This window comes from Culex quinquefasciatus, chromosome 3, assembly GCF_015732765.1.
Source record: "Culex quinquefasciatus strain JHB chromosome 3, VPISU_Cqui_1.0_pri_paternal, whole genome shotgun sequence".
NCBI lineage: Eukaryota > Metazoa > Arthropoda > Insecta > Diptera > Culicidae > Culex > Culex quinquefasciatus.
Genome location: NC_051863.1, coordinates 17,397,125 through 17,424,931, shown reverse-complemented (window position 1 = coordinate 17,424,931; position 27,807 = coordinate 17,397,125). Strand labels below are relative to the sequence as shown.

At 31.7% G+C, this 27,807-nt stretch overlaps 2 protein-coding genes across 7 annotated transcripts in view; one reads left to right on the top strand and one right to left on the bottom strand.

Annotated features, from left to right (window-relative positions):
- The window catches only part of LOC6051016 (G protein-activated inward rectifier potassium channel 3), a 225,958-nt gene that overhangs the window by 121,110 nt on the left and 77,041 nt on the right, over nucleotides 1-27,807 (top strand). The gene's annotated exons all lie outside the window — the stretch shown is intronic.
- LOC6052572 (serine/threonine-protein phosphatase 2B catalytic subunit 2) overlaps nucleotides 1-27,807 on the bottom strand; it is a 149,912-nt gene that overhangs the window by 79,030 nt on the left and 43,075 nt on the right. For all 4 annotated transcript variants that reach the window (XM_038259209.1, XM_038259211.1, XM_038259214.1 and 1 more), the window contains exon 3: nucleotides 18,056-18,146. The gene's annotated coding sequence lies outside the window, so the exon portion shown is untranslated. The remainder of the gene's footprint in view (nucleotides 1-18,055; nucleotides 18,147-27,807) is intronic.

Below are 27,807 nucleotides of genomic sequence, written 5' to 3'. Positions count from 1 at the left end.
TTCTTCCATATTTTGGAAGTGGCAAGTGGCCACTGGTATCCGGTTCCGGAGAAGCCAGGATGAGTCAGAGAGCAACGGCATGACCGTAGATTTTTATATTTTCAATTTCATGAAGTTTGATACGTCGGATGATAGGGTTTCTTTCATATTCCGGATGTGTCCAAAAGTGGCCACTGGTAACCGGTTCCGGAGTGACCAGGACGAGTCAGAGAACTACGGCATGACCGTAGATTTTATAATCTTTCAATTTCATGAAGTTTGATACGTCGGATGAAAGGGTTTCTTCCATATTTTGGAAAAGTCCCAAGTGGACACCGGTAACCGGTTCCGGATTTGCGAAAGACATTCTAGCAATCTGGAAATAAATATCAGTTCTAAGTTTTGTTATTTCCAATTAATAAAATTAAATTAAGTTAATTTTCAAATTTAATATTTGTTTAAAAATAGGAAAATGATCCTCTTTCAAACCAAAATAAATATCAAAATGAAAAAAAAAAAAAAAAAACAAACAAACAAACATCTAAAAGTTTGCAAAAGTCGGGAACGAAGAAACGGCCAAACTCCGATGAAAAAGTTTTCCTGATTGCACCCGATCATGCCATCGACTTAATTAGGTCACTACCCTGTTTGGTTTGGGGCTAACCCCACTTCCCGCTCTCCGATAAGCCATTTCTTCAAAATCGACCAACCAGAACCCGAAATCTTTATGTCTCCATGTCGACGACGGTCTTCGAGATTGCAAGTTTTTTCCTGGCCAACTTTAAGCCGAAATCACACCTTTAGCCTCTTTATTTACCTTGGGAAAGTCTTTGGGGACGCGGTGTGTTCAAATTTGTTTTTTTTTTAAACAAAAAAAAAAGTATTTCGCGCATCTGATTAATGATTTGCTTTTGAAAAAAATAAGTTTTTTTTAGAATTCTTCAAGAATTCGTTATTTATTCTTTAAAGTGTCTAGAAAGAAAAATAAACATTTAAACCCACCGTGAACTTTTCTAGGAAACCCGCCCCGGCAGGTGACCGGTCCGGCGTCGGCGGGGCCAAGAACGACACGGCGTGGATGAGATAAAACTTTAATGAGTTTTTCTGTCCTGTCCCGAGGACCTTATCAACCCGGGTACAAGAAAAAAGGAAGAAGAAGGACCCCCTCCAGCCGGTGCTGATAAATCCTGGCCAGTGTGCGGACACTCTCAGGTCACCGTTTCGTTTTTTTTTGCCTTTACCTTCACTAATCTTCACACTTGCCAAGGTTTAGTAATTTGCTTGTAATTGAATGAAACTTCTCGGAAAAGAAGGGAACCTCCGGCGAGGGAGCCGGACTTTGAGGCCCTGCTGGGATTGAAAATTGGAGTAGCCCCCCTGTACGTGTGCGACGCAGCAGGCGGTGGGAAGATTCCCCCTAAAAGGTGTCAAAGATTGCGGTGTTTACGTCTCTCGTGTCAGCTTTAGGGATTTGGGCATCGACGAAGTAATATGATAAAATCGGGGTTTTTTTTGTTGTTTCTTTCAGATAGGGTGGAAGTCCCTATTTCGCTTAGACTCTTTTTTTTTATCTTTTTGGATATTTCTCAAAACGTTACTTTCTATGAATCAAAATTTCCACGATATAAATCTTCGAATGATAAATACGCGCCAAACCCCGATTTGCCTGAAACGATTGGAAGTCTAAATAAGAAATGCAAAGATGCACTACCTGGAAACACTGCCAAAGGACAACGTTACTGTGGATTTGATGAGAATTGAGAAAAAAAAAGAATTCCGAAATCATCATTCTGTACACCATTTCATAGATGTATGGAGAACCCTTTCCTATTAGATACAAAGTTTTAAAATCTGGCAACACTGCCAATGATAATTTGACTTAGATTAAATTTTAGGATCTTTTCAAGGTGGATTTCAAATGTGTTTGATTTAAATAAACTTCGGTAACTGTCATTGTTTACATAGTTGGTAAATACCTTCCAGTGAATTACAAAGGTTGATGGTTTGGCAACCTTGTCGTGAGATTTTGTTTTCATAGAAATCTCATTAAAATGTAGGAGAAAATCTTTACCACTGTTGGGATTCCAAATAACTTGACGAGCAAAATCAATGCATGTATAACTGTTATTTGCAAGCAGTATTGTCAGAAATATTGCCAATTTTTGATTTTATGTTACCAAATGAGCAATTCTCTACGAAATCGGCCTATTCCGACCAGTTTTTTTTTGTAGTTTTTGTAACAGTTTTCTGAACAAAAACTGTAACTTTTGAAGGAAATTTCTTATCGATTTGGTGTCTACGGCAAAGTTGTTGGCTATGGTTTAAGGGAAATGATTGGAACATGAAAAAAAAACCGATCATTTTATATAACTTTTTATCACTTAATATAAAATTTCCATAATTTTAAAGTTTTAAATTTTGATTTTATTTAGGGGACTAAAAACAAGCCCACCGTGGGGGGCAAATATCGCTTTTTTTCTTTTTTTGTCCCCGTTTATCTTCAAAATCAATAGTTATGCGTTGATTCATGCCTAGAAATGTCAAAATTTTGTAAAACTTTTTAATCCTGTTGAAAAATGTCAAAGAATAAAAAAATCGAAAATGTCGAGAGTTCAACAATTTGCTACTCGATTTGATTCCCACCAAATGTGCTCCCGAGTTTGCCCCCCCCGTGCGTAGCAAAGCAGGTACCAAAATTTGATCTCAAGCTCATCTGTAGAAGTAGAGATTTTTGGATGCCTGCTCTGGTCGGTGAGAGCAACCATAAACAAAATAAAAAAAAAATGAATTCAGAAATTCTGAAATTAAAACAATTCAAAAAATAAAATAAAAAATTCAAAGACCCAAAAAATCCAAAATAAAAAAAAAAATCACGAATAATCTTAATTTAAAAAAGCAGAAATTCTTATTTTCTTAGATTTCAATATTATGTTTTGCAAATTGACAACTTTTCTAAATGTTTTAATTATTTGAATATATTTTTTTTTATTTTTTTCTCCTTTTGAATTTTGTTTTTTTTTTCTGTTTAAAAAAACATTTTTTGTTTTTTTTTCTTCAATTTATATATTATTAAAAAACTTGAAAAAATATTTTGAAATATAAACGAAAATACTACGATTCAAAAAGGACTAAATTAAACATAAATCTTTAACAAATTAAAACAAATGGAAAACCTATCAATTTAAAAGTACAGAATTTGATTTTTTTTCATGTTGAATTTTAAAATTATAGAATTTTTCGAGTTTTAAATTTTAGATTTTTAAATTTTTGAATTTATAATTTTTGAATTTCTGATTTTTTATTGTTTGACTTTGTTTATGTTTGCTCTTACCAATCATAGCAGATAAGTTCAAAAATCTTGTAGAATTGTAGGTCCTTTAAACAAAAGTATTTTTTGAAATTTCTTTATTTTTTTTAAATTGCTTTATTTTTTATTTTTTTGAAATTTTAAAATTTTGGAAATATTTTAATTTTTTTAAAGTTTTGAATTTTTTAATTTTTTTTAATCTAGAAATTTAGAAATTAGAAAAAAAACATTTTTTTATTTTTTTTTAATTTTTTAATTTTTATTAAATGTTTGAATTTTTTTAAATTTTTATTTAAATCCCGCGGTGGGGTTGACGTCGGGTGCAAATTTGATTTGCTTCGACGTTTGCCACCAGCGCTGGAGATGCACTAAGCCATAGTGCGAGACGGTGCAAAATCAGGTTTAGGACGGACAGGAATCGATAAAAAATAGTTTTTTCATGAGTTTTATTTGTATAGGGATGCTTTTTTTCAAGAAGTGTTTTTAGAATGCAAAAAAAAACAAAAAAAATTGAAAACGATTTAAAAAAAAAAAAAAAAATCTTATCTCCTAAACCAGATTTTGCATTTTTATCAAAACCAAAAATATAAAATTTGAAAATTTCAAAAAAAAAAAATTGAAATTGTAGAAAACTACTCTGACATACCCGAACAGACGGTAATAACTTAATTCATGCCATTTCAATAACAAATACTGTTAAAATAACAGAAAGTGTTATGAAAAATTCTTATAAAATCCATTTTTGCATAAGAGTTTAATAACAGTTTATGTTATCATAACAGATTTTGTTATTGGTCTGATATTGGTTGAAATCCAAAACAACTTTGGAATAACATTTTTTGTTATGGAAGAATAACTCCAACTGATATTGGAATGATCGGATTAGTTGTTAAAATAACAAAAAATAATAACAAAGATTTGTTCGAAGATTAAATAAAAATGTTATTAGTCTGTTATTACAATAACAATCCAATAACAAAAAAATCATAACGACGAAAAACAAATCTTGTTATAAATAACATAAAATGTTATTGGCCTAGTATTTTCGAATATCAAAATATGTTATTCCCAAGTTATTTCCGTCTGCTCGGGTAGTTTATAGGTTACAACCTTTTAAGATGTTACATCAGACTTTTTTATAAGAAAATTTATCAAATCTTTTTAATTACATCTGTTTGTAGAATTGACATTCAATGATCATAATGTAAATTACATTTGATGACTGTCAACTACCTCTAGTCCAGTTTCAAAAAGTCCGTTGATGTAGCTTCTAAGATATAGGCCATTTAAAAAGGTTATTTCCGACTCTTCACGAAAAAAATATAAAAATCTAATCAATTTCATCAGTATGATGAATGAGAATTCCATGGTTATCATGTTTTTTGCTTACCTCTGGGTCAAGTTACAGAAGGCAATTCTGAAGTGATTTCAGAGATACAGCTATTTCAAAATGACTCATTTTGTAGAATAAGTGTCAATTTTTCTGTTTTTAAACCTTTGTATGGCAATATCTCAGCAACTAAGGGTCGTATCAACAAAGTTATAAACATCAAAATATTGAGAATTTTCTCAGCTTTTAATTTTTTTTTCAAAAGTGGTCAAACATGTGCACTAATTGAATGAAAAAAAAAATGAAAACTGCGACTTTTTTCAAAAAGTTACCTAAAAATTGCTATAACTTGAAAACGGTGCACTTTATCAAAATTTTACTAAAGTACTTTTTGATTGCAAATTCGATTTTACATCGAAAAATGAAGTTGACATTTTTTTTTGAAAAAATCAGTATCGATTCAAAAATTCAAAACTCGGTCAACGATTTTTTTCACATTCTGGAAATTTCTGAAAAGTTGGCGTCCCCTAAAACATATAAAAAATAAAAATATAAGACACATTCTCCGGCAATGTACACCTTAGGATGAAATTTTGAAAAGCGTGTATGAGCTATTTGGATATTTTTCCTCGATTCTAGACTACTTGAAGCTTCAAAAATCATGGTTTTCATTAATTGATCATTTGAATATAATTTTGTACAAGTTGGTTAGGTTATGCATCAATTCGTGATAAAATCATCATTTTAAAACATTTTTCTAAAAACTCCTAGTTTTCAGCGAAATAAAATCCAAAAATTATTCTTTTGATTTCATTTTGTAGGTTTTTAGTTGTACTAAACGGAAATGTCATGGGTTTGCAGTTTATCTTAAGTTAAGTATTTTTTCAAACTAGTGTAAGTTTACCATTTTATTGCGTTGCAACGTCACAAAAAAGGGACATTTGTTTATGTCAACAAAAAACTAAACATTCAATCATTTTGATATTTCGGATGCTCTTTGTACTTGGAAAGAGCTTTCAAATGCAACCTAGAGCGACTTAATTGGTTGTCTAGATTCAAAGTTACAACAGGTTTAAGTTTGCGTTGCAACGTCACGAAATTTTAAATCATATTTGTCACATGGCAAAAAGGTGTATGCGTAGTTGGTTGTTGAAGATAAAAGGGTACTAAATATTATATATTTTTTATATAATGTTTCCGAGCATATTCACAGAAGAATTGTACATGGGTCATTCACGAATTCCGTCATTTAAGTTTGTATGCAACTCGAAAAAAAAGTATTTTGTGAAACTTGTTGAACAAATCAAAATTTCAGATTTTCACAAGGGGGAAAAATTCTAAAACTTTCAAAAAAGTTATCACGTGGTTACTGGATGGCCCCTTTATGATAAAGTGATTTACGTGAGGGTTCATTCTAATACAACGCAACGATTATTTTTATCCCACACCCTTATGTAAATCAAATTACAGTGAAATTCATTAAACAATAAAAATCACGTGATTCGATTGTTTTTTTTTCACAAACTTTTGTCACTCTATTGTTGGACGAACCCTTACTTAAATAAGTTGTATGCAACGTTTAGTTGTTCAAAAAAAAAAATAATATGTTGCGCAGTTAAACAGTTATATTATTTCCTCAAATTTAATTTAAAAAGCACAAAAGTCAACAAAATAAGTTACGTTGTTTGCAGATCACCCCTTAGGGGCCATGAACATACGATATGGGCACTTTATTTATAAATTTCAGCCCTCCTGAAAACTTGAAGCTCCTCACCTCCCTTCTAAAACTTCCACGTGTTTTGTAATTTGCCCGTAACCATTAAAATATTAAGGGAGCGTTCTTGCATTACGTAACAAAACATTTATATTTTTAGACCCCCTCCACCCCCTGGAAATACATTTCCGATACATTTTTTTTTTGTATAAATCCTCGAACCCTCCTCCCTCCCCCTTGATATTACGCCGTTACGTAATGCATGGACGTCCCGTTACATGGATAGTGGACGGGAGAGGGGGGGGGGGGTCCTTCGTGATAATGGAATAATACATAAAAAAATATTTTGAAAACCCTTTGGAAAACTTCGTAAATCGTACTGCAACTACAGCAGAATAGGGGGAGGGGGGGGGGGTCTAACATGGGCGGGCCAATCAATTCACATGTCCTTGTACTGTCTTTTAATGTCTTATAATCAAATCTTAACCTACAGTTGTTCAGTCTAACAAAAACTATGATTTATTTTGAAACTATAATTTCGTGACGTTGCAACGCAACGAAAAACCCTGTTTTCAAAAACAGAGCGTTGCAACGTCACGAAATGTAAGCGGTCTTCAAAAATCGAGGTTTAATTTTTTCGAAAAACTAATGATTGCATTCGATTTGTTGGCCAATTTTACACTAAAAATGGAAGAAGAACTCCAAATTTGCCGTTCAACAGAGCAGAGTTAATAGCGAAACATGAATTGGGTCAGGATTGAGAAAAAGTCACGCGTTGCAACGTCACGCTACATATCCCCCTCTCAAAAATAGAATATTCTCTTAAAATAATGTTTCAACATTGTTTCTTATAGGAAATTTAATGTAATTTCCGAATCTGTAATAACATATGTACCTTTTCAATGTAATTTTTGAGTTACAGTCGAAATACTGAAAAAAGAAAAGTCAAAGCGTTGCAACGTCACGGCGGAATGTGTCATAAAGATATTGTTTTTTTGCAAATCAAGTTTTAGTCACATAAACTGAAATTAAAAATCATCAAAAAAATTTCTACCGTATATCATTTTTTTCCAGTGTAGTCCTTATCCATTTTTACAACTTTGCCGAAGACATGAAATCGTTCAAAAAAATCCTACAAAAGATACAGATTTTTGAATTTTCATATATAATTTTTGTTTGGACAGCTGCCAAATTTGTATGGAAAATTATATGAACAAACTAATGATGCAAAATGGCTTTTTTTTAGCATACCGGAGGCACCAAAGAAGTTTCAGCCGGATTTAAAAAATATAAAAATTAAAATTTCAAAAAAAAAGATCGATTTTGTAGAGAATTGTTGTGGTGTCTCCCCCATCACTGTGTGTGTATTTTTTTTTTGCGTGTGGTATGAAGGATTGCATCCCACGTCCATTAATTTGATATATTTATTTTAATGTGACCTAGTTTCTTTTATCCAGCCTGGAGCATAATTTATTCAACGACCTGCGAGAAGCGTTGCCAGATTGCATTTTTTTTAGTTTTGCAAAAAAACATCCACGAAACTGGCAACACTTCTGGATTTGATAAAAAAAAATCTGGCAACCATAACTTTCCCAAGCTCCATCTCGCTAGAGCAGCCTGCTGCTGCCAGCTGCAATCAATACTCATTAATATTCAATTTAATCTTAAAATAATTACACTCCTCTCTATTGGCTTTGCCCAAAAGGATGGGCGTGCGCTGGTGGCGGTGTGTATGTTTTTCCTGTTCTGTTTTCGGTTTCGTTTCCAGCCTGTTGAACCCCTGCGACTGGGGAAGGGGTCGCCGCCAGATTGGATCAGAAATTCATTTAAAAATATAATTACATCGTCGCTTTTAGTTGATGATGATGCTCTCGCACAACTAGCGCACGATAGAGGAGTTGACGTCGGAGTCGTCTCCAGCTAGTCTGGCAGTGCTGCTGGTTGATGCAGGGGTTTTTAGACAATCTGTCGCGCCAAATGGGTTCATCAGCAGTGGAGTTGAAAATAAATTGTGCAGCTGTGAACAATTATAATTGAATTTACATGAACTCGATATTATCGTGAAATTTCAATTTACTTTGCACTGACGAGGATTGTCTGATTTATGGAAAGTGTTGCCAGTTCAATCCTGAAGCTTTTCATTGCTGATCGAAACAAAACAAAAATCGAAAAATAAATCCTGAAAATGCGTTCTTGTAAGCTGCAGGTAGAAACCTTTTACTCCTACCCTTAATCCATTCCTGGTCATCGGACCTTACTCCGGAAGCCTAATCGTACGAAAATGAAAAAAAAAATGGTTGAACCGTACCGCGAAAATCTGCTCGCAGATCCAGGCAGGCCATGGAACGCGCAGAATGTGTACGTACTGGTTCGGTACGTCGTCCCTCGGTGGAAATGGCCTTCTGAGATGGTAATCAACATTTCTACCGCTTCACTGGGTATCGATTTTTGACTCGCTTTTCAGCTCTCGGACTAGGAAAAGAGTGAAGAAAAAAAAGCTCCGTCCACGACGAGACTTGCGGTTGTGGCGGTTGGAAAATGCTCATGCTGATGGTTGGTGTCGGAATTTGGGCTTTCAGGATTAGGAGCGGTAATTGAAAGTTTGAACTAGGGTTTGGCTTCGAAGTCAAGGATTTGGATTAAGATAGATCACCAACCTCATTTTTTATGTCTAAATTTCAAAAAAAATTGAGGATGCTGTGAAGATTTTCCCTTACCCCCTTAAAAAAGTGGAACATTAACACTTCGAAATATGGGAACGATTATTCTCAATTATCCTAAATCATAAATGTACATGACGAAATCTAGTCTGCAATCCACTTGAAGCAAGACAATCGGTTTTAATTAAACAATTTCTCACCGAATCGCTCAACCGAATGCAGATGGGTCCAAATTAAGACAGCATCCGCTAAGGAGCGCTAAAATTGCGAAAAAGTTGCCCAAAGTTCCCAATTTCATTAGTTGGAGCAATGGGGCGAAACAATCACCGCGGGCCGAACTAACTGTGCGAAAGCCGTGGTTTTTGTTTGAGTTTGGCGAACCTTACAAATGTCGAACTGTTTTCTTCTTTCTTTCTTTCCTCCCTTCTCAACAATCCAGTTTCCAGTTTTATTGTCATTCCGCGTGATTGGACCGGCCCTCTCCTTGGTCTCTTGATTCGACCTTGCGCACTCCTCAAACACGTAACCTTGGCTGGTTCGCCCCCCCCTTAAATTGGTTGGTAAACAAAGGACTTGGCCACTGCGTCGTGTTTTGGGACGAAAGCACGCAAGCTTGAATCACAATTCTTAATTTGAGAGCTTTCGACGCTCGCACACACACACACACACTTCTTGAATTGACAATAGAAGCGTGGAAGAATGTTATCTTGGCAGGTCGAAATGAACCGACCTTTTCAAAAGCATTTGGAAGAATACTGCAGTGGAGAAATGGCTAACGTGACTTTCTGTTGACTAAACAAGGAGGAAATAAAAAAAAGTAAAAAACAAAAATCTGGCAACACTGCTTGCCACTATGAAAACTGTACAATGCAGAGAGCCATCTGACTTCTTAGGAAGACAAACACACGACAAAAAGCACTTCAGCGCTGCTGCCAATGTTTTAGAATGCAAATGGACCGTTAAATCGGGCAAATGTCTCAAGGCGAACTTCATAAAAAATGCTACATTGTTGGAGTTTGGTGGACGTTTTCTTGGCTTTCTTTAAAAACTAAAATAAAAAATGACGATTTGATAATAAGCAGACAGACATTATTTGAATCGCAAATTTCGAAAAAGAAAGTTATTCCAAGAAATCGTGAGTTGAAAAAGAAGGGCTTAGTATCACCAGTCCAATTGGCAAAGTCATAAATCGACAGGGCATCAAAAATTGACCGCCCATCATTTTTTGAAGATTTTTTAAAAAGAAGATTGAAGTTTTGTTAAATATTTTTTGCAGGAGTGCGTTTTCATCTCAAAATATTTTAAATGTGCACAAAAAATTGAACTTAACAAAAAACTGAGATATTTCATACAAAAATGATGAAAAATCGTGTAAAGTCATTTTAGATTAAAAAGTTGATTTTTCATCTAAACAAGATCTGGAGGTTTTTTTTTAAAAAAGGTCCAACAAACCAAATTTTCAATTTTTGATTTTTGAGCGGTTTGAAAAACACCCAAAAAGTAAAAACTTGAAATTTGGTTTATTGGAAAACTCCACAGCTGTTGAAATTTAATTTGACAATATTTTTTATTTTTTCCAAAATCACCTTTTTAAAACTTTCACGTAACCTGATTTCTAGCTTAAGATCTTTTCGAAAACAATATTTATTTTTTTAAATCAAGACTCGCTTTTCAAAAAGGCGCAATATTAAATGTTTGGCACTTTTGAAATGTTAGTCTTGAATCAACATTTTTGAAAATATTTGAACATTGTAAATTGGACCATTAGTTGCTGAGATATCGAATTTAGAAAAAGGCGGGTTGTTTGGGTGAGGCTAAGAAAACATAAATTTTCCTGTTTTTAAATATTTGCATGGCCATATCTCAGCAACTAAGGTTCGTATTAACAAGGTTCTAAAATGCAAAATATAGAGAATTTTCTCAGCTTTAAAAAAATATCCAAGAGTGGGCAAACATGGGCACTAATTTTGAAAAATGAATAACTGAAACTATTTTCAAAAAAGTTACTCAAAAATGGCTTTAACTTGAAAACGGTGCAATTAATCAAAATTTCACTGAAGAACTTTTTGATTTGAAATTCAATTTTTAATTGAAAAATGAAGTTGAAAAAGTTTTGCGACCAAAACTTCGATTTTTTGAAAATAATCAGTATTGATTGGAAAATTTATAACTCGGTCAAAGATTTGTCGCCCGTTCTGGAAATTTCAGAAAAGCTGGCATTTGATGTTCTCTAAAACATATCAGAAGATAAAAAAAAATTAGATTTATTTTTGGAAATCAAGTTTTAGTGACAAAAAATGAAATTAAAAATCATCAAATTTTTTTACCGTGTATCATTTTTTTCAGTGCAGTCCAAACCTACAATTTGCCGAAGACACCAAATCGATCAAAAAATTCCTTCAAAAGATATAGATTTTTGAATTCATATATCATTTTTGTATGGACAGCTGCCAAATTTGTATGGAAAATTATTTGAACAAACTAAAAAAATGGCTTTTTTGAATATACCAAATGTACTAAAAATGTTTCAGCCGGATTAAAAAAATACAAAAATTAAAAAAAATACCGATTTCGTAGAGAATTGCTCTGCTTTCTTTTGTAAGAAAGACAAAAAGAAAAATTGTAGGAATTTATTTCAGTGTTTTGCAAATATTTTTTTGCGTTTTCCGCACAAAATATTTTAAAACTGCACAAAACATTGAATTCGAATTTCAAAATGTTTCATATAAAAATGAAAAAAAACCTATTAAGTCATTTTCGATAAAAAAAAATCATCTTAATACGATGTTGAAATTAAGTTTGACAATATTTTAGATTTTATTTCACCTTTTTAAATTTGTATGGAGACTTGTATGAAAAAAAAAAACTAGTAATGCAAAATGGCTTCTTTTGATATAAAATTTTTCATCATAATAAAAATAACACGAAGCTTTAATTTTAGTTTTTACTTTAAAAAAACGAGTAAAAATTCGAATAATTTATAATGTGAATTTCAAACAAAATCAAAACACACAAAATCTGGCCTAGTTCGACAACCTAATTTCAAATTATAAATTTTTAGTATTTTTATGGAAAAATAACATCGTTGCTAAAACTCTTTCAAAGTTTGGCTTGTTGGCTTTTTTGCTTCTTAAGCACTTTTTCAAATGTTAGTCTCGAATTTGAGAAGTTTTTATTATTTTTTTATTAAAAATATCAGAAAATTTCCCTTAAATAGTTATTTTTTCATTGAAAATTGGAACAATAGTTGACAGACAACAATTTAGTGCTATTTGGATGATTAGATAAACAGTGAACCGTAATTTTTCTACTTTTTGATGGCTGTATCTTAGCAACTAGAGGTCGAATTTTTAAAGATTCTTAGATAAATTTGATTGGAATTTTAGCTGATTTTTCCAAAAAAATATGTTCAGAAATAATTTTTAAATCTGATTTTTGCTGGATTCAGTGTTAAAACAATGCTCTTTATCAAAATTCATGTAGTGTTCTTATCGATTATAGACAAAAAAAAACTTTTCAGCTCTTGTACGGAATTGTAACACTTTTCAATACTATTCGGATTTGCAAGGTGGATTGACTAAACACATGGACATTTGACTTAAACTCTCATTCTAAGATTGTGTTTCGGAACCCCAACAATGCATATACTACTATTTCGATAAATGTGCTGAAAAGTTTAACTCAAATTTCAGCACCCGTTGCAGTGCTGAAAAGTATTACATTTCAGTCCTTGTATCGAAAAGTATTACAACTCGATTTTGTTAACTTTGGTGGAAAAAATATAGGATGTTTAGTCGTCCAAAATTATTATTAAATTTTGTCATGTTTCCGAAATTTTCTATTATGTTTTATCATAATTTTTGTTTAAAAAAAAATTGCAGCACTTTGATTTTTATGTTTTATGAATAAAAAAAGGTGTTTGCTTCGTTTGATATGCATATCTAAAATTGAGCAATTCTCTACGAAATCGGTCTTTTTTCTTCAATTTTAATTTTTGTATTTTTTAATCCGGCTGAAACTTTTTTGGTGCCTTCGGTATGCCCAAAGAAGCCATTTTGCATCATTAGTTTGTCCATATAATTTTCCATACAAATTCGGCAGCTGTCCATACAAAAATGATGTATGAAAATTCAAAAATCTGTATCTTTTGAAGGAATTTTTGATCGATTTGGTGTCTTCGGCAAAGTTGTAGGTATGGATACGGACTACACTGGAAAAATAATACACGATAAAAAAATTTGGTGATTTTTATTTAACTTTTATCACCAAAACTTGATTTACAAAAACACTATTTTTAATTTTTTTATTTTTGATATGTTTTAGAAGACATAAAATGCCAACTTTTCAGAAATTTCCAGGTTGTGCAAAATCACTGACCGAGTTATGAATTTTTAATCAATACTGATTTTTCAAAAATCGAAATTTTGGTCGTAAAATTTTCAACAATTTTCGATGTAAAATCAAATTTGCAATCAAAAGTACTTTACTGAAATTTTGATAAAGAGCACCGTTTTCAAGTTATAGCCATATTTAAGTGACTTTTTGAAAATAGTCGCAGTTTTCATTTTTAAATTAGTGCACATGTTTGCCCAGTTTTGAAAAAAATATTTTTGAAAAGCTGAGAAAATTCTCTATATTTTGCTTATTCGGACTATGTTGATACGACCTTTAGTTGCTGAGATATTGCAATGCAAAGGTTTAAAAACAGGAAAATTGATGTTTTCTAAGTTTCACCCAAACAACCCACCATTTTCTATCGTCAATATCTCAGCAACTAATGGTCCGATTTTCAATGTTAATATATGAAACATTTGTGAAATTTTCCGATCTTTTCGAAAAATATTTTTGGAATTTTCAAATCAAGACAAACATTTTAAAAGGGCGTAATATTGAATGTTTGGCCTTTGTGAAATGTTAGTCTTGATTTGAAAATTTTTTTTTCGAAGAGATCGGAAAATTTCACAAATGTTTCATATATTAACATTGAAAATCGGACCATTAGTTGCTGAGATATTGACGATAGAAAATGGTGGGTTGTTTGGGTGAAACTTAGAAAACATCAATTTTCCTGTTTTTAAACCTTTGCATTGCAATATCTCAGCAACTAAAGGTCGTATCAACAAAGTCCAAATAAGCAAAATATAGAGAATTTTCTCAGCTTTTCAAAAATATTTTTTCAAAACTGGGCAAACATGTGCACTAATTTAAAAATGAAAACTGCGACTATTTTCAAAAAGTCACTTAAATATGGCTATAACTTGAAAACGGTGCACTTTATCAAAATTTCAGTAAAGTACTTTTGATTGCAAATTTGATATTGACCAAAATTTCGATTTTTGAAAAATCAGTATTGATTAAAAATTCATAACTCGGTCAGTGATTTTTGCTGAAAAAGTTGGCATTTTATGCCTTCTAAAACATATCAAAAATAAAAAATTAAAAATAGTGTTTTTTTGTAAATCAAGTTTTAGTGATAAAAGTTAAATAAAAATCACCAAATTTTTTTACCGTGTATTATTTTTTCCAGTGTAGTCCGTATCCATACCTACAACTTTGCCGAAGACACCAAATCGATCAAAAATTCCTTCAAAAGATACAGATTTTTGAATTTTCATACATCATTTTTGTATGGACAGCTGCCGAATTTGTATGGAAAATTATATGGACAAACTAATGATGCAAAATGGCTTCTTTGGGCATACCGAAGGCACCAAAAAAGTTTCAGTCGGATTAAAAAATACAAAAAAAATCGAATGACCGAAATCCTAGAGAACTGCTCAATTATGAAAATTAGAATATTTTCAAACAAATAAAAATAAAGTATTTTGAGGAAGTTTTACTGTTTTACTTACCCGAGCAGACGGAAATAACTTGGGAATAACATTTTTTGATATTTAAAAATACTAGGCCAATAACATTTTATGTTATTTATAACAAGATTTGTTGTTCGTCGTTATGATTTTTTTGTTATTGAATTGTTATTGTAATAACAGACTAATAACACTTTTGGTAATTCTTCGAACAAAACTTTGTTATTATTTTTTGTTATTTTAATAACTATCCGATCATACCAATAACAGTTAGTGTTATTCTTCCATAACAAAAAATGTTATTCCAAAATTGTTTTGGCTTTTAACCAATATCAGACCAATAACAAATTTTGTTATGATAGCATAAACTGTTATTAAACTCATTTGCAAAAATTGATTTTTCAAGAAGATTCCATACCACTTTCTGTTATTTTAACAGTATTTGTTATTGAAATGGCATAAATTTTGTTATTACCGTCTGACCGGGTGGAAAAAAAAGAAATGTAGCACGATTTCTTCATTTGATACCCATTAGAGCGTCCAATTTCCCGGGGTTACAAAATTCCCGGGAAACTGGAAATTTTCAACAAATTTCCCGGGAAATCCCGGGAATTCCCGGGAAATTCTAAAATAATCGAAAATTGTTCTGATCCTGGTTTTGGTCAATATTTTGCAACAAAATAGTATTAAATAGCAATTATAATGGTCAGAGTAAGTGTAAGGTTCACTTAATGCCTTGGCTGCTTGTAAAAAAACATACAACTTCAGGAAAATATATAAATTTTCTAAATTCGTTCGCTCAAAATATAATGATTAGTATTTTGTATTGATAAGAAATAGCCAGGTATATGTTTTTCATGGCAAATATTTTATTAAGAACAAATCTTACTGGATTAATCTCATGAATAAATATATAAGCATTGAATTTACCTTAAAAATCTGCTATTCACTCGAAATACCATTTTTATGTAATTACAACTTCCAGTTTTCAAATGTTTGGAGCGAGTATTTGAAATATGTTTACATTTTTTGAAGTAGTTTTTTAATGATATTTTTAATGATTCGGCCTAATAAAAGACTTCGGTAAAAAGAATTTTCATAGATAAAAAAAGTTGTTTAGTAGTTTCAGATTTAAACTTTACGCCCTTGGTATGCTAAAAAAATGAGTTCGCGTAAACGTGAACAGAGCTCATGCCAACGGGAACCAGGAAGAAAACTATTCAACTTTTATAGTGCATTGCACCATGAAAGTGAACAGTTTTCTTCCTGGTTCCCGTTGGCATGAGCTCTGTTCACGTTTACGCGAACTCATTTTTTTGAGTGTAGCTCAAGTGCTCTATAAATTTTTAACTTTTGACTGTTATTTCTCGAATACTTTTGAAAGAACAAAAAAAAAATCAATTTTGATCTTGGCGGGAAGAGTTACCTTATTTTCAAATGATATAACAAGAATTTTTGCTTAAAAAGCTTACCAAAATTTTAATAGTTTATTTTAAATATCGTAAGTTTATTCATGATATCGTACAAGATCTATACCTAGTTGTGAATGCTTCAGAAATTATTATCATAAAATTTTTAGACGAACTGATAAGTTCAATAAGATCAGTAAATTGAATTTATTAAAATAAGTTTTTTTATCTAGATTTTTTTTTTGAAAGTTTAAAAAATGTACCAGAAAGTTGAGAAAATGTATACTTCCGCTTGAATTTCGGGAATTCCCGGGAAATTCACAAATTTCCCGGGAAACGGGAAATATTTTTTTTCGGGAAATCCCGGGAATTCCCGGGAATTTTTTTCCCGGGACGGGAAATTGGACGCTCTAATACCCATATTGAACACCCCAAAAAATAATGTTTTCAAAAAACTCGGTATTTGGTCAAAATTTGAGTATTTTACTAATAAAGTGAAGCGAAAACACATGCTACACTTTGCTTCGTCGGATACCCATATTTCAAACTATAAAAATTTGATTATTTTTCGAAAAAACAGTATTAATGATTTTTTTTTTGCATATTTTGCAATTAAAACTCTACTAAAGTGAAATTATATACCAAATTTCGCTTCGTTTGATAACTCTATTGCACATTAGATAAAATTAAGTATTTCCGAAAAATTACGATATTTTGTGAAAATTAGTGAAAATGCATATAAAATTTCACTTCGATACCAATATTGCAAATTTTAATAATTTGGGTTCTTTCAAAATAAACGGTATGTTGTGAAATGCTTCAAAATTTACAACAATATTAACAAACATACTCTTACTGAATGCACTGTAAATTTAAAATGATTTGGAGAGAATAAGTAATCTTTAGCTTTTTTGAAACTATTTTAAAAAATCACGTTTTTTGCGAAATTTTATCAAAATGGCCGATTTTGGGACCACCCTTGTACGGTTTAGGTCACCCTAACAACCAAACAAAAAAATACGAGTCTAGAAAACCCCAGAAAAAAATTGAGTGCTGAAATATTTCTCAAAATACGATTTTTTTGGGTAAAACATTCAGTATTTCATATATGGATTGAGGTTATGTTTTTTGATTTTAGTTTTTCACAATTCATATCAAGTATTTGGTATAGCTCCAACATTTCAATTCGCTATGTAGTTTTCTTAAGGAAAAAAACACAAGAAAACAGTGCGCCATTGGAATAAAAGACATTAGTTTTGTTTTTACTTACTAAAGACTGAGGTCCCGAAAAGCCAAACCTCAAAATACTAAAACAATATTAGTTCTCTTCTACGCCAAAGGTATCCTCCCGCCGGAGAAATTCCATCGAATCGAAACAATGATCCTGAAATAATGGCGCAAACGTGCAATGTATGTGTGACTCTGTGCGTTTGTTTAACGTCTGTATGTGTGTCGGCACACACCCACACACCCATTGTCAGATCCCGTATCACTTTTGTTCCGCCAAGGTGAAAATGAAATTGTGAGAATTTCTTCGCCGTACGGTATAGCTTCGCTAGTTTGACAAGTTTAAGTTTAGCATTGTTTGACATGTTGAATTGTCAAACCAACGGGGTTGTACCGTACACCCAGAAGATATCGTCGTCGTCATCGTATCGAGGGTAAGAGCATCTCCACCCCGTTGTCTCTGTCGCCGAGCTGTCAAACGGGTCGGCGCCCCGAGCTGTCATTTTCGAGAATAGACCCCGAAACATTTACGCCCTTTGGGTTTGTCGGCGTCGTGTACCATTTTCGGCATGTCAAGTTGTTTGGTTGGGGCCCTTTGGGGGAGGAAACACACACTCACCAGCAGCGCATTACTAGCACCGGGACATTTTCAGCTGACGGATGCCGCGGCGGGAGAGGGGTGTAACAAATCGAGTTGTTCGAGGTTAGTCCTAGAGGGCGAGAGGGAAGAAAAAGAAAATAAAACGATCAATAAATCTTCCGGCCAAGCATTTCTATTTGTTTCCTCCGCTGACTGGGAGTACAACTCAAGGTTCTTCCGGCAAGACGAAAACGATAAATCTCACTGATGACGTTATTTACGTTTGATACATTAGAGAGGAAAAAATCCCACGGGCAACATGAATCAACATTAGAGAGAGAGTGAGAGGGTGACCTCCTGTTCGCGCCTCGTGGCATAGGCCCTTTTTAAGAATTCATCGACCGTCCACATCGCACGCAATCGATCAACACTACTTGCAGGCAAGTCCCTAGTTTGATTGCTCTCGACTGCGTCCGGATCAAGGATCCGACAGGAAGGAAGTGAAATCTGCTTTACCGACTGTCAAAATTTCACCTCCCATCTTGAAAGTCCTAACCCCAATTCGGAATCCGGAAGGTCAATCCGTCATTGACCAGTTTGCCCCATCCTCCAAGACAGTTGACGGGGGAGATCATAACTCATGGCACACTTTGATTAAACTCAACCCACGCCTTGCTCCCCCCTCCCCTCTGGTCTGATCCTGTCCGCACGATTTGTGCGTGCAGCCAGCGGCGTTCACTTTAATGCTCATCCGTTTGACAAATGGCCTTCTTTGATTGGGTTGAATTATTAAAATTTATGAGAAGTTTGATGGTAGTATTGATTAGTGATTTGAGGACACAAAACAAGATTAACTCGATGAAAATTGTTGTAACTTTGACTGGTCAACTATATCTTAAACATATTTTTTTCTTAATTTTTTAATTTTTTTCGATTTTTTTTTTAAATTAAAACTTTTATAATTCCTAAAATTCTTAAAATTCTAAAAATTCTAAAAATTCTAAAACTTTTTAAAATTCTTAAAATTCTTAAAATTTTTAAAATTCTTAAAATTCTTAAAATTCTTAAAATTCTTAAAATTCTTAAAATTTTTAAAACTCTTAAAATTCTTAAAATTCTTAAAATTCTTAAAATTCTTAAAATTCTTAAAATTCTTAACATTCTTAAAATTCTTAAAATTCTTAAAATTCTTAAAATTCTTAAAATTCTTAAAATTCTTTATATTTTTTGAATTCTTTAAATTCTTTAATTTTTTTAAATTCTTATTGTTTTATTTGTAAAATTTGTTAAATTTGTTAAATTTGTTAAATTTGTAAAATTTGTTAAATTTGTTAAATTTGTTAAATTTGTTAAATTTGTTAAATTTGTTAAATTTGTCAAATTTATTAAATTTGTTAAATTTGTTAAATTTGTTAAATTTGTTAAATTTGTTAAATTTGTTAAATTTGTTAAATTTGTTAAATTTGTTAAATTTGTTAAATTTGTTAAATTTGTTGAATTTGTTAAATTTGTTCAATTTGTTTAATTTGTTCAATTTGTTACACTTGTTAAATTTGTTAAATTTGTTAAATTGGTCAAATTGGTCAAATTTGTTAAATTTGTTAAATTTGTTAAATTTGTTAAATTTGTTAAATTTGTTAAATTTGTTAAATTTGTTAAATTTGTTAAATTTGTTAAATTTGTTAAATTTGTTAAATTTGTTAAATTTGTTAAATTTGTTAAATTTGTTAAATTTGTTAAATTTGTTAAATTTGTTAAATTTGTTAAATTTGTTAAATTTGTTAAATTTGTTAAATTTGTTAAATTTGTTAAATTTGTTAAATTTGTTAAATTTGTTAAATTTGATAAATTTGTTAAATTTGTTAAATTTTTTAAATTTGTTAAATTTGTTAAATTTGTAAAATTTGTTAAATTTGTTAAATTTGTAAAATTTGTTTAATTTGTCAAATTTGTTAAATTTGTTAAATTTGTCAATTTCGTTAAATAAGTTTACTTTTTTAGTTCTTATATTATTAATATTCTGAAATTTGATAAATTTGATAAATTTGATAAATTTCATAAATTTCATTAATTTCATAAATTTCATAAATTTCATAAATTTCATAATTTTCATAAATTTCATAAATTTCATAAATTTCATAAATTTCATAAATTTCATAAATTTCATAAATTTCATAAATTTCATAAATTTCATAAATTTCATAAATTTCATAAATTTCATAAATTTCATAAATTTCATAAATTTCATAAATTTCATAAATTTCATAAATTTCATAAATTTCATAAATTTTATAAATTTCATTAAATTTCATAAATTTCATAAATTTCATAAATTTCATAAATTTCATAAATTTAATAAATTTCAAAAATTTCACAAATTTCACAAATTTCATAAATTTCATAAATTTCATAAATTTCATAAATTTCATAAATTTTATAAATTTTATAAATTTCATAAATGTCTTGAATTTTATAAATTGTATAATTTTCTTAAATTTCATAAGTTTCATAAATAAAAAATAAAGAAGTGTACAAATTGAAATTACGAGCCACGGTTTCATCATTTTAATGAAAAAAAAGTGTTTTAAAGTACACCTGTCCAGTTGTTTTGCAATCATTAGTTGCCAAAATTTCAAAGTATGGACGAAAATTTTATTTTTAGCGAAAATGATTTTCAATTCAGAAAAATGCATTTTTGTTTTTTTTCAGTTGATCAGACTCCTTTTTTCTTGGAATTTTGATGTTTTCTTGGTTAATTTGTTTTTTTGTGACATAAATTTTGAAAAATATTTGCAGCGGCCTATTTAAAAAAAAAATTTACTCCGTTTTTATAAAATATTTGAAAATTAAAAAATATTTGCTTTTTCACCTTTTTTGTTTTTAAATGTTATAAAATTAAAAATTAATATATTTTTTAATTCGTCAAATTCTAAAGTTTTTATAAGTCCTAAAAAAATCAAATATCTCATAAATTTTGTTTTGGCAATTTTAAAAATTCTTGCAATTATTTTTTGTTATTCTTTAATTTCTTTGAATTTTCAAATTTCTTTAAATTCATAAAGACTGAAAATTCTTCATATTCATAAATATCAGAAAATTCTTGAATTTTAAATTCTTAAAAGCGATAAAATAAATAAATAAAATTCTTAATTTATATTACCATTTCTTCACAGTCTTATTAATTTTGAGTTCATGTTTAAAATTCAAAAAGACGTTAAAGTATTCCTTATTCAATTTGACCCATTTTTTTATAACGGCAATCAAACAGAATACGAAAATTTTGATCATTCATATAGATTTTTTCATATCTCTAGGGTAAAATATCTCGATTGGCCAAGCTCTGATCAAACTACCATTGACAAGAAGTTCGCAAGTGCCCTAGAGCAATCATCATCGCCCATTAGTCAAGGCCAACTACTTTACCCATCTGCCTTGGCTGCAAAGTGTTGCCAACTTTGGCTTCCTCGCGGGCGCAGAGTTGGTTGAAAGAGCATTACTTTGTGTTACAAGGGAACACAGCAGCGCTATATAGTTTGCAAAGTCCTCCCGGGGCAGCACCCGATGGAATTTACCGAGTTTTAACACGGATTCCGTACGGATTGAAATTCAAGCCTCAAGGTTGAAGTTGTTAGGGACAGTGTTGCCAGAATTTTGGAATTTAAACTTGCTTTTAAATTTCTTTAAAATTAAAGTTAAATCTTTTTTTAAACATTGCACAATTTTCGATTTTTTAAAGTCAATCTTCAAGAGACAGATAGAAAAAGGCATCAAACCTAGTTAGCTTTTCTGCGACGATGAAGTCGACGGGAAAATTTAATTTCTTCATTTTTTTCCAATTTTGCCCTCTTTATCTCTCTCTGGCTTCGAAAGATGAAGCAGCTGGAAAATGTACGCAATTTCTCGGTATTATCCAGGGCGCGGAAAAACTTTCCCGGAAAACCCCGCACTTGGTTTGTGTGTGTGTGTGTGCGTGGAAACATTGTTAGTGCAAGTGGAGGGGAAAATTTGTTCGAGATAAATTTGCCAGCACAATAAATATTCAAATTTAATGGGAATGATTTCTTTTTTTTGTTGTTTTGCTATCCCGGGTCATTTCCGGATTCGGTTCCGGTTGAATCGGAATGCGGAACGAATTTTTTTTCTGCTGTTTTTTTTCTGGTATTAAGAAGGATTTTTCTTTGACAAAAGCAAGCAAAACAAAGTGACCTGATTTTGGCATCCAATGCAAAAGAGTGAGAGAGTAGAGTGAGGGAGTAGGAAAAGAGAGGGGATTTGCACTCACGAAAAGGAATGAAATATTAATGGGTCACGTGACTAACTCTGTGATAATTTATTCTTTTCTATTTTTGAAAGAGTCGATTAAAAACGCCGTTGATAAGTGGTGTTTGTGATTTTCACCCAGTTGAATCATTTTTTTTGGTATTAAAATAAAAATTAAATTGATTCGTTTTTTCGACAACACTTTTGTTTTCTAACCAAATTTTCTGTTCTTTTTTTGCAGGTAAGGATGAATCAAACAACCAGTGTCGTAAGTGCCAAATGACCCCATGGAATTGTCCACGATAGCAAAGATCAGCTCGTTTAGAAAGCTCATAGTGCTGGGAAAAGGGTTGAAATAAGTATGCTTGTGTGTGTGTGTGTGTGTGTGTGTGTGTGTGTGTGTGTGTGTTTGGAACAGCGTGAGTGGAAAACGTTACCAGGGCACACAGATTCAATCAAATGGTATACCATGGAGAGAGAGAGGACCTTTGCATTAGATCCCTTTTTGGGGGGAGGGTTGAGTTTGAAGAATGGCACGATAAAAAAAGACTTGAGCAGTGTAACCGCCAGATTTCGTTTTTCAAAACCCCGGTTTTCTTCCGAGACCAGCTGATTTTTTCCGGAAAGGTTTTTGTTTTTTTTATCTGACATCTTCTATCAACACTATTTTGAAATGCATACATTTGGTGCAGGTATTTTGTTAAAAATTTCATTTTTCACAATAGCTTTCGTAATCGCTTTCAAATTGTTTTTTTTTGTGTGATTTTAACCTGGCTGAAATCTATTAAATACTTTCTCTTTGACCAAAAGTGCCATTTTTCATCATAAGTTAGTTCGTACAAATCTACATGAAATTTTGACCATTCAAAAGTGCTATAGAAATGTTCAAACTCGGTATTTTGAAAACGATTTTTGGCTGAAGATAAATTGGTTTAAACAAGTGCTGAGATTTTTTGAACAACTTGTAATTTTTGGATAACATTTTTTCCGTGTTCAGGAGGTTATTTTTAATCAACTTAACTTTACCAAGCTTAACTTCTCTTGTTTTATGTTTTTTTTCTGTTTCACTTTAAGTGTTTTATTTTGCATTTATCTTGTTTAGTTTATGTTTGTTTTTGATAGTATTAGGCTTATTATACCACCTCAAATTGTTATCTTTTGCCCTTCTATTTTTCTTCATATTTTTACAGTCATTTTAAATACCATTGTCATTAAAGTTGATGAAAAATAGAGGCAAAATCTGGGACATTACAAAAATTACTGCCTACACTAAAAATAGGAAATGTTAGTGAAAAAAAATACAGCCAAAGTTGACCCCAGAAAAAAGGTATTTTTAAAAACATAGTAGTATAAAACAGTCCAACACTACAATTTTCAAAAATGGCTTTGAAGATCAAAAATTGGTAGAAAAAAATGATTTCGACGATTTTTTTTTATTGAAGCCATCCGAGATTTATTGCATCAATTGTATTTGTCCTGAAAAATTTAAAGATGGAATTTACAACAAAAAAATGTTTTAAAGTACATTGGATTTACGGAAAAAAATGCTTGATATTTCATAATGATTTTGAAGTACGTAGTCGTCGGGACGATAACGGTAATTTGGCGTTATCTCGATAATTCTATCGGCGATAATTTTATCGACGATAACGGACTTAAAAACTTTCTAAAATTGTCGTGATCCTATCAGTTTAAATTTACAATCATTTCACTGAAAATGTATGTTGTGAAAATGTAGTAAGTTTCAAAGTATAAACTATTCAACAAATTTCACTGAGTAGCATATTTTCTGAAAATACGAATCAAAATTTAATTTGCATTTTCCCTTTACGAGAGTTTTTGTGTAAAATACTAATTTAAAAAAAACTATGCTATGCTAAAATACTAATTAAAAAAAAAAACGTATTTTTTTTAAAACACTCGAATTTTTATAATTTGCAATACGGGTATCGAAAAACACGACATTTTGTTTGTATTTCCACTTAACTTTAGTTTTTTCATGTAACAATAGTGTAATTGCACATCAAATTCTGCTTCGTTTGATATCCATAAAGCAAATTAAGATAATTTGAATATTTTGAGAATAAGTAAAATTTTGAAAAAAAATACATTTTTTGATAACTTCAAAATGCCGGCCCAATTTCGTTCCGTTTGATATCCATTTTGCAAATAATGAAAATTCAAGCATTTTGGAAAAGATGCGGTATTTGGTAAAAAATCCTGACTACAGTCGAGGGACATAAACTTTAAAAAATATTTGCAACGGCCTAAAGTGAAAATACAAACCAATCTTCACTTTATTGCAAATCATTTAAAATTAAGTTTTTTTTAAATTACCATATTATGTTAATCTCGTTAATTTTGTTTTGAGTATTTATTCTTTGAAACTGACTATTTTATCAAAAAAGCAGTGAAAGCTTGTATATGCCCGAAGAAGCCATTTTGCACCATAAGTTTGTTCATATAATTTTTCCACTCAGAAAAAAATAATGTAAATTTGGAAGCTGTAATTTTTGAAGGTTGAATATTACCTCTTTTATGATGTAATTTTACCTCAATTTAGACTGAAAAAGTGACATTACACCAGAAAAGTGGTAAAGTTACACATTTCCAGAGGTAAAATTACACCTTTTTCTGACATAAAATATGTACCACTTCCCAGATGTAATATTACCATGATTTTTTTCTGTGTATACAACTTTGACAGCTGACCATACAAAAATGACACATTAAAATTTAAAAAATCTGTATCTTTTGATGGAAATTTTTGATCGTTTTGGTGTCTTCGGCAAAGTTATGGGTATGGTTAAGGACTGCACTGAAAAAAATCATACACGGTAAATATTTTTTTCAAAAAAAAAATCAAATTATTCGCTCTACAGCATTGCCTTGGCGTTCCCGATTACGGGATTCCTACTCGAAACTTGATGTCCGAAGGCTTGATTGTTGAGGCAATTGCAATCCTCTTTTTACACCTAAGCTTCCATCCACCCCGGGATTCAAACTGACGACCTTTGGATTGTGAGTCCAACTGCCTACCAGCGACTCCACCGGGACAGGACCCAGGGAGACGACTCCTACACCTGGACTGAGCTATCGACCTAACCTCTAGGTTAGACCGGGGCCAACATTTACTTCCCCATCCGACGAAAGGCGTGATCAGACAAATCTCGTCTCAAAATTTGCCACCGGGACCTTCTGGGATCGAACCCAGGCCGACTGGGTGAGAGGCAATCACGCTTACCCCTACACCACGGTCCCGGCAAATAATATTTTTTTAGTGATTTTTAATTTCAGTTTTTGTATAAAAATACTTATACAAAAAATACAGTTTTTGCATAAAAATACTTATTTTTTATTTTTTTATATGTTTTAAAGAGCTAAACATGTGAGTAATTTTAATTTTTGTATTTTTTAATCCGGCTGAAACTTTTTTGGTGCCTTCGGTTTGCCCAAAGAAGCCATTTTGCATAATTAGATTGTCCATATAATTTTCCATACAAATTTGGCAGCTGTCCATACAAAAATGATATGTGAAAATTCAAAAATCTGTATCTTTTGAAGGAATTTTTTGATCGATTTGGTGTCTTCGGCAAAGTTGTAGGTATGGATATGGGTAATTCTCCGCCAACTCACACAGCAGTTGCCCCGACCCCTCTTCGATTTGCGTTAAACTTTGTCCTAAGGGGTAACTTTTGTCCCTGATCACGAATCCGAGGTCCGTTTTTTGATATCTCGTGACGGAGGGGCGGTACGATCCTTTCCATTTTTTAACATGCGAAAAAAGAGTTGTTTTTCAATAATTTGCAGCCTGAAACGGTGATGAGATGGAAATTTGGTGTCAAAGGGACTTTTATGTAAAATTAGACGCCCGATTTGATGGCGTACTCAGAATTCCGAAAAAAACGTATTTATCATCGAAAAAAACACTAAAAAAGTTTTAAAAATTCTCCCATTTTCCGTTACTCGACTGTAAAAAATTTTGGAACATGTCATTTTATGGGAAATTTAATGTACTTTTCGAATCTACATTGACCCAGAAGGGTCATTTTTTCATTTAGAACAAAATTTTGCATTTTAAAATATCGTGTTTTTTCTAACTTTGCAGGGTAATTTTTTAGAGTGTAACAATGTTCTACAAAGTTGTAGAGCAGACAATTACAAAAAAATTGAAATATAGACATAAGGGGTTTGCTTATAAACATCACGAGTTATCGCGATTTTACAAAAAAAAGTTTTGAAAAAGTTGGTCGTCATCGATCATGGCCGTTCATGGTCACCCGCGACAGACACGGACGACGAAACAAAGGGAATCGCAAAAAGTAACTTTTTCAAAACTTTTTTTCGTAAAATCAAGATAACTCGTGATGTTTATAAGCAAACCCCTTATGTCTATATTTCAATTTTTTTGTAATTGTCTGCTCTACAACTTTGTAGAACATTGTTACACTCTAAAAATAACCATGCAAAGTTAGAAAAAACACGAAATTTTAAAATGAAAAATTTTGTTCTAAATGAAAAAATGACCCTTCTGGGTCAATGTAGATTCGAAAAGTACATTAAATTTCCCATAAAATGACATGTTCCAAAATTTTTTACAGTCGAGGAACGGAAAATGGGAGAATTTTTAAAACTTTTTTAGTGTTTTTTTCGATGATAAATACGTTTATTCGGAATTCTGAGTACGCCATCAAATCGTGCGTCTAATTTTACATAAAAGTCCCTTTGACACCAAATTTCTATCTCATCTCCGTTTCAGGCTGCAAATTGTTGAAAAACACCTCTTTTTTTCGCATGTTCAAAAATGGAAGGGGTCGTACCGCCCCTTCCGTCACGAGGTATCAAAAAAACGGACCTCAGATTCGTGATCAGGGACAAAAGTTACCCCTTAGGACAAAGTTTCACGCAAATCGAAGAGGGGCAACTTTTTCCGATTTCGTGTGAGTTGGTTGAGAATTACCCGTTTTTGAAAATCAAGTTTTAGTGACAAAAAGTGAAATTAAAAATCACCAAAAAATGTTTAACCGTGTATCATGTTTTTTCAGTGTTGTTCTCATCCATATCTACAACTTTGCCGATCAAAAAATTCCTTCAAAAGATACATTTTTTTTTTAGTTTTCTTACATCATTTTGTATGGACATCCGCCAAATTTGCATGGAAAATTATTTATATGGTTTGTCATTCGAATTCCCAAGTATCTCCTCGACCAGCCTGGTTTAGAGTCATAGATTTTAAGAATAGACTAATGATTGGAAAAGTTTTCTAGACAAAAAGGCTGGAAAACAGGAAAAAAATAATATCTGAAGACCAGAAGCTATTTAGACGTGACACCTAAAAAAGACTTAAAGACCAGAAGACAAGACTAGAAGACAAGAAGACAAAGGGAGCCGCAGCCGTGCGAGTAAGGCGGTTGCTTTACAACGCAAATTCCTGCTTGTGAAAAAACTCGGGTTCAAATCCTTGGCTCCCCGGCCCAACCTTCCAAGCGTTTTTCGAGTGCAAATAATCGCCTAGCATTTATCACCCGGTG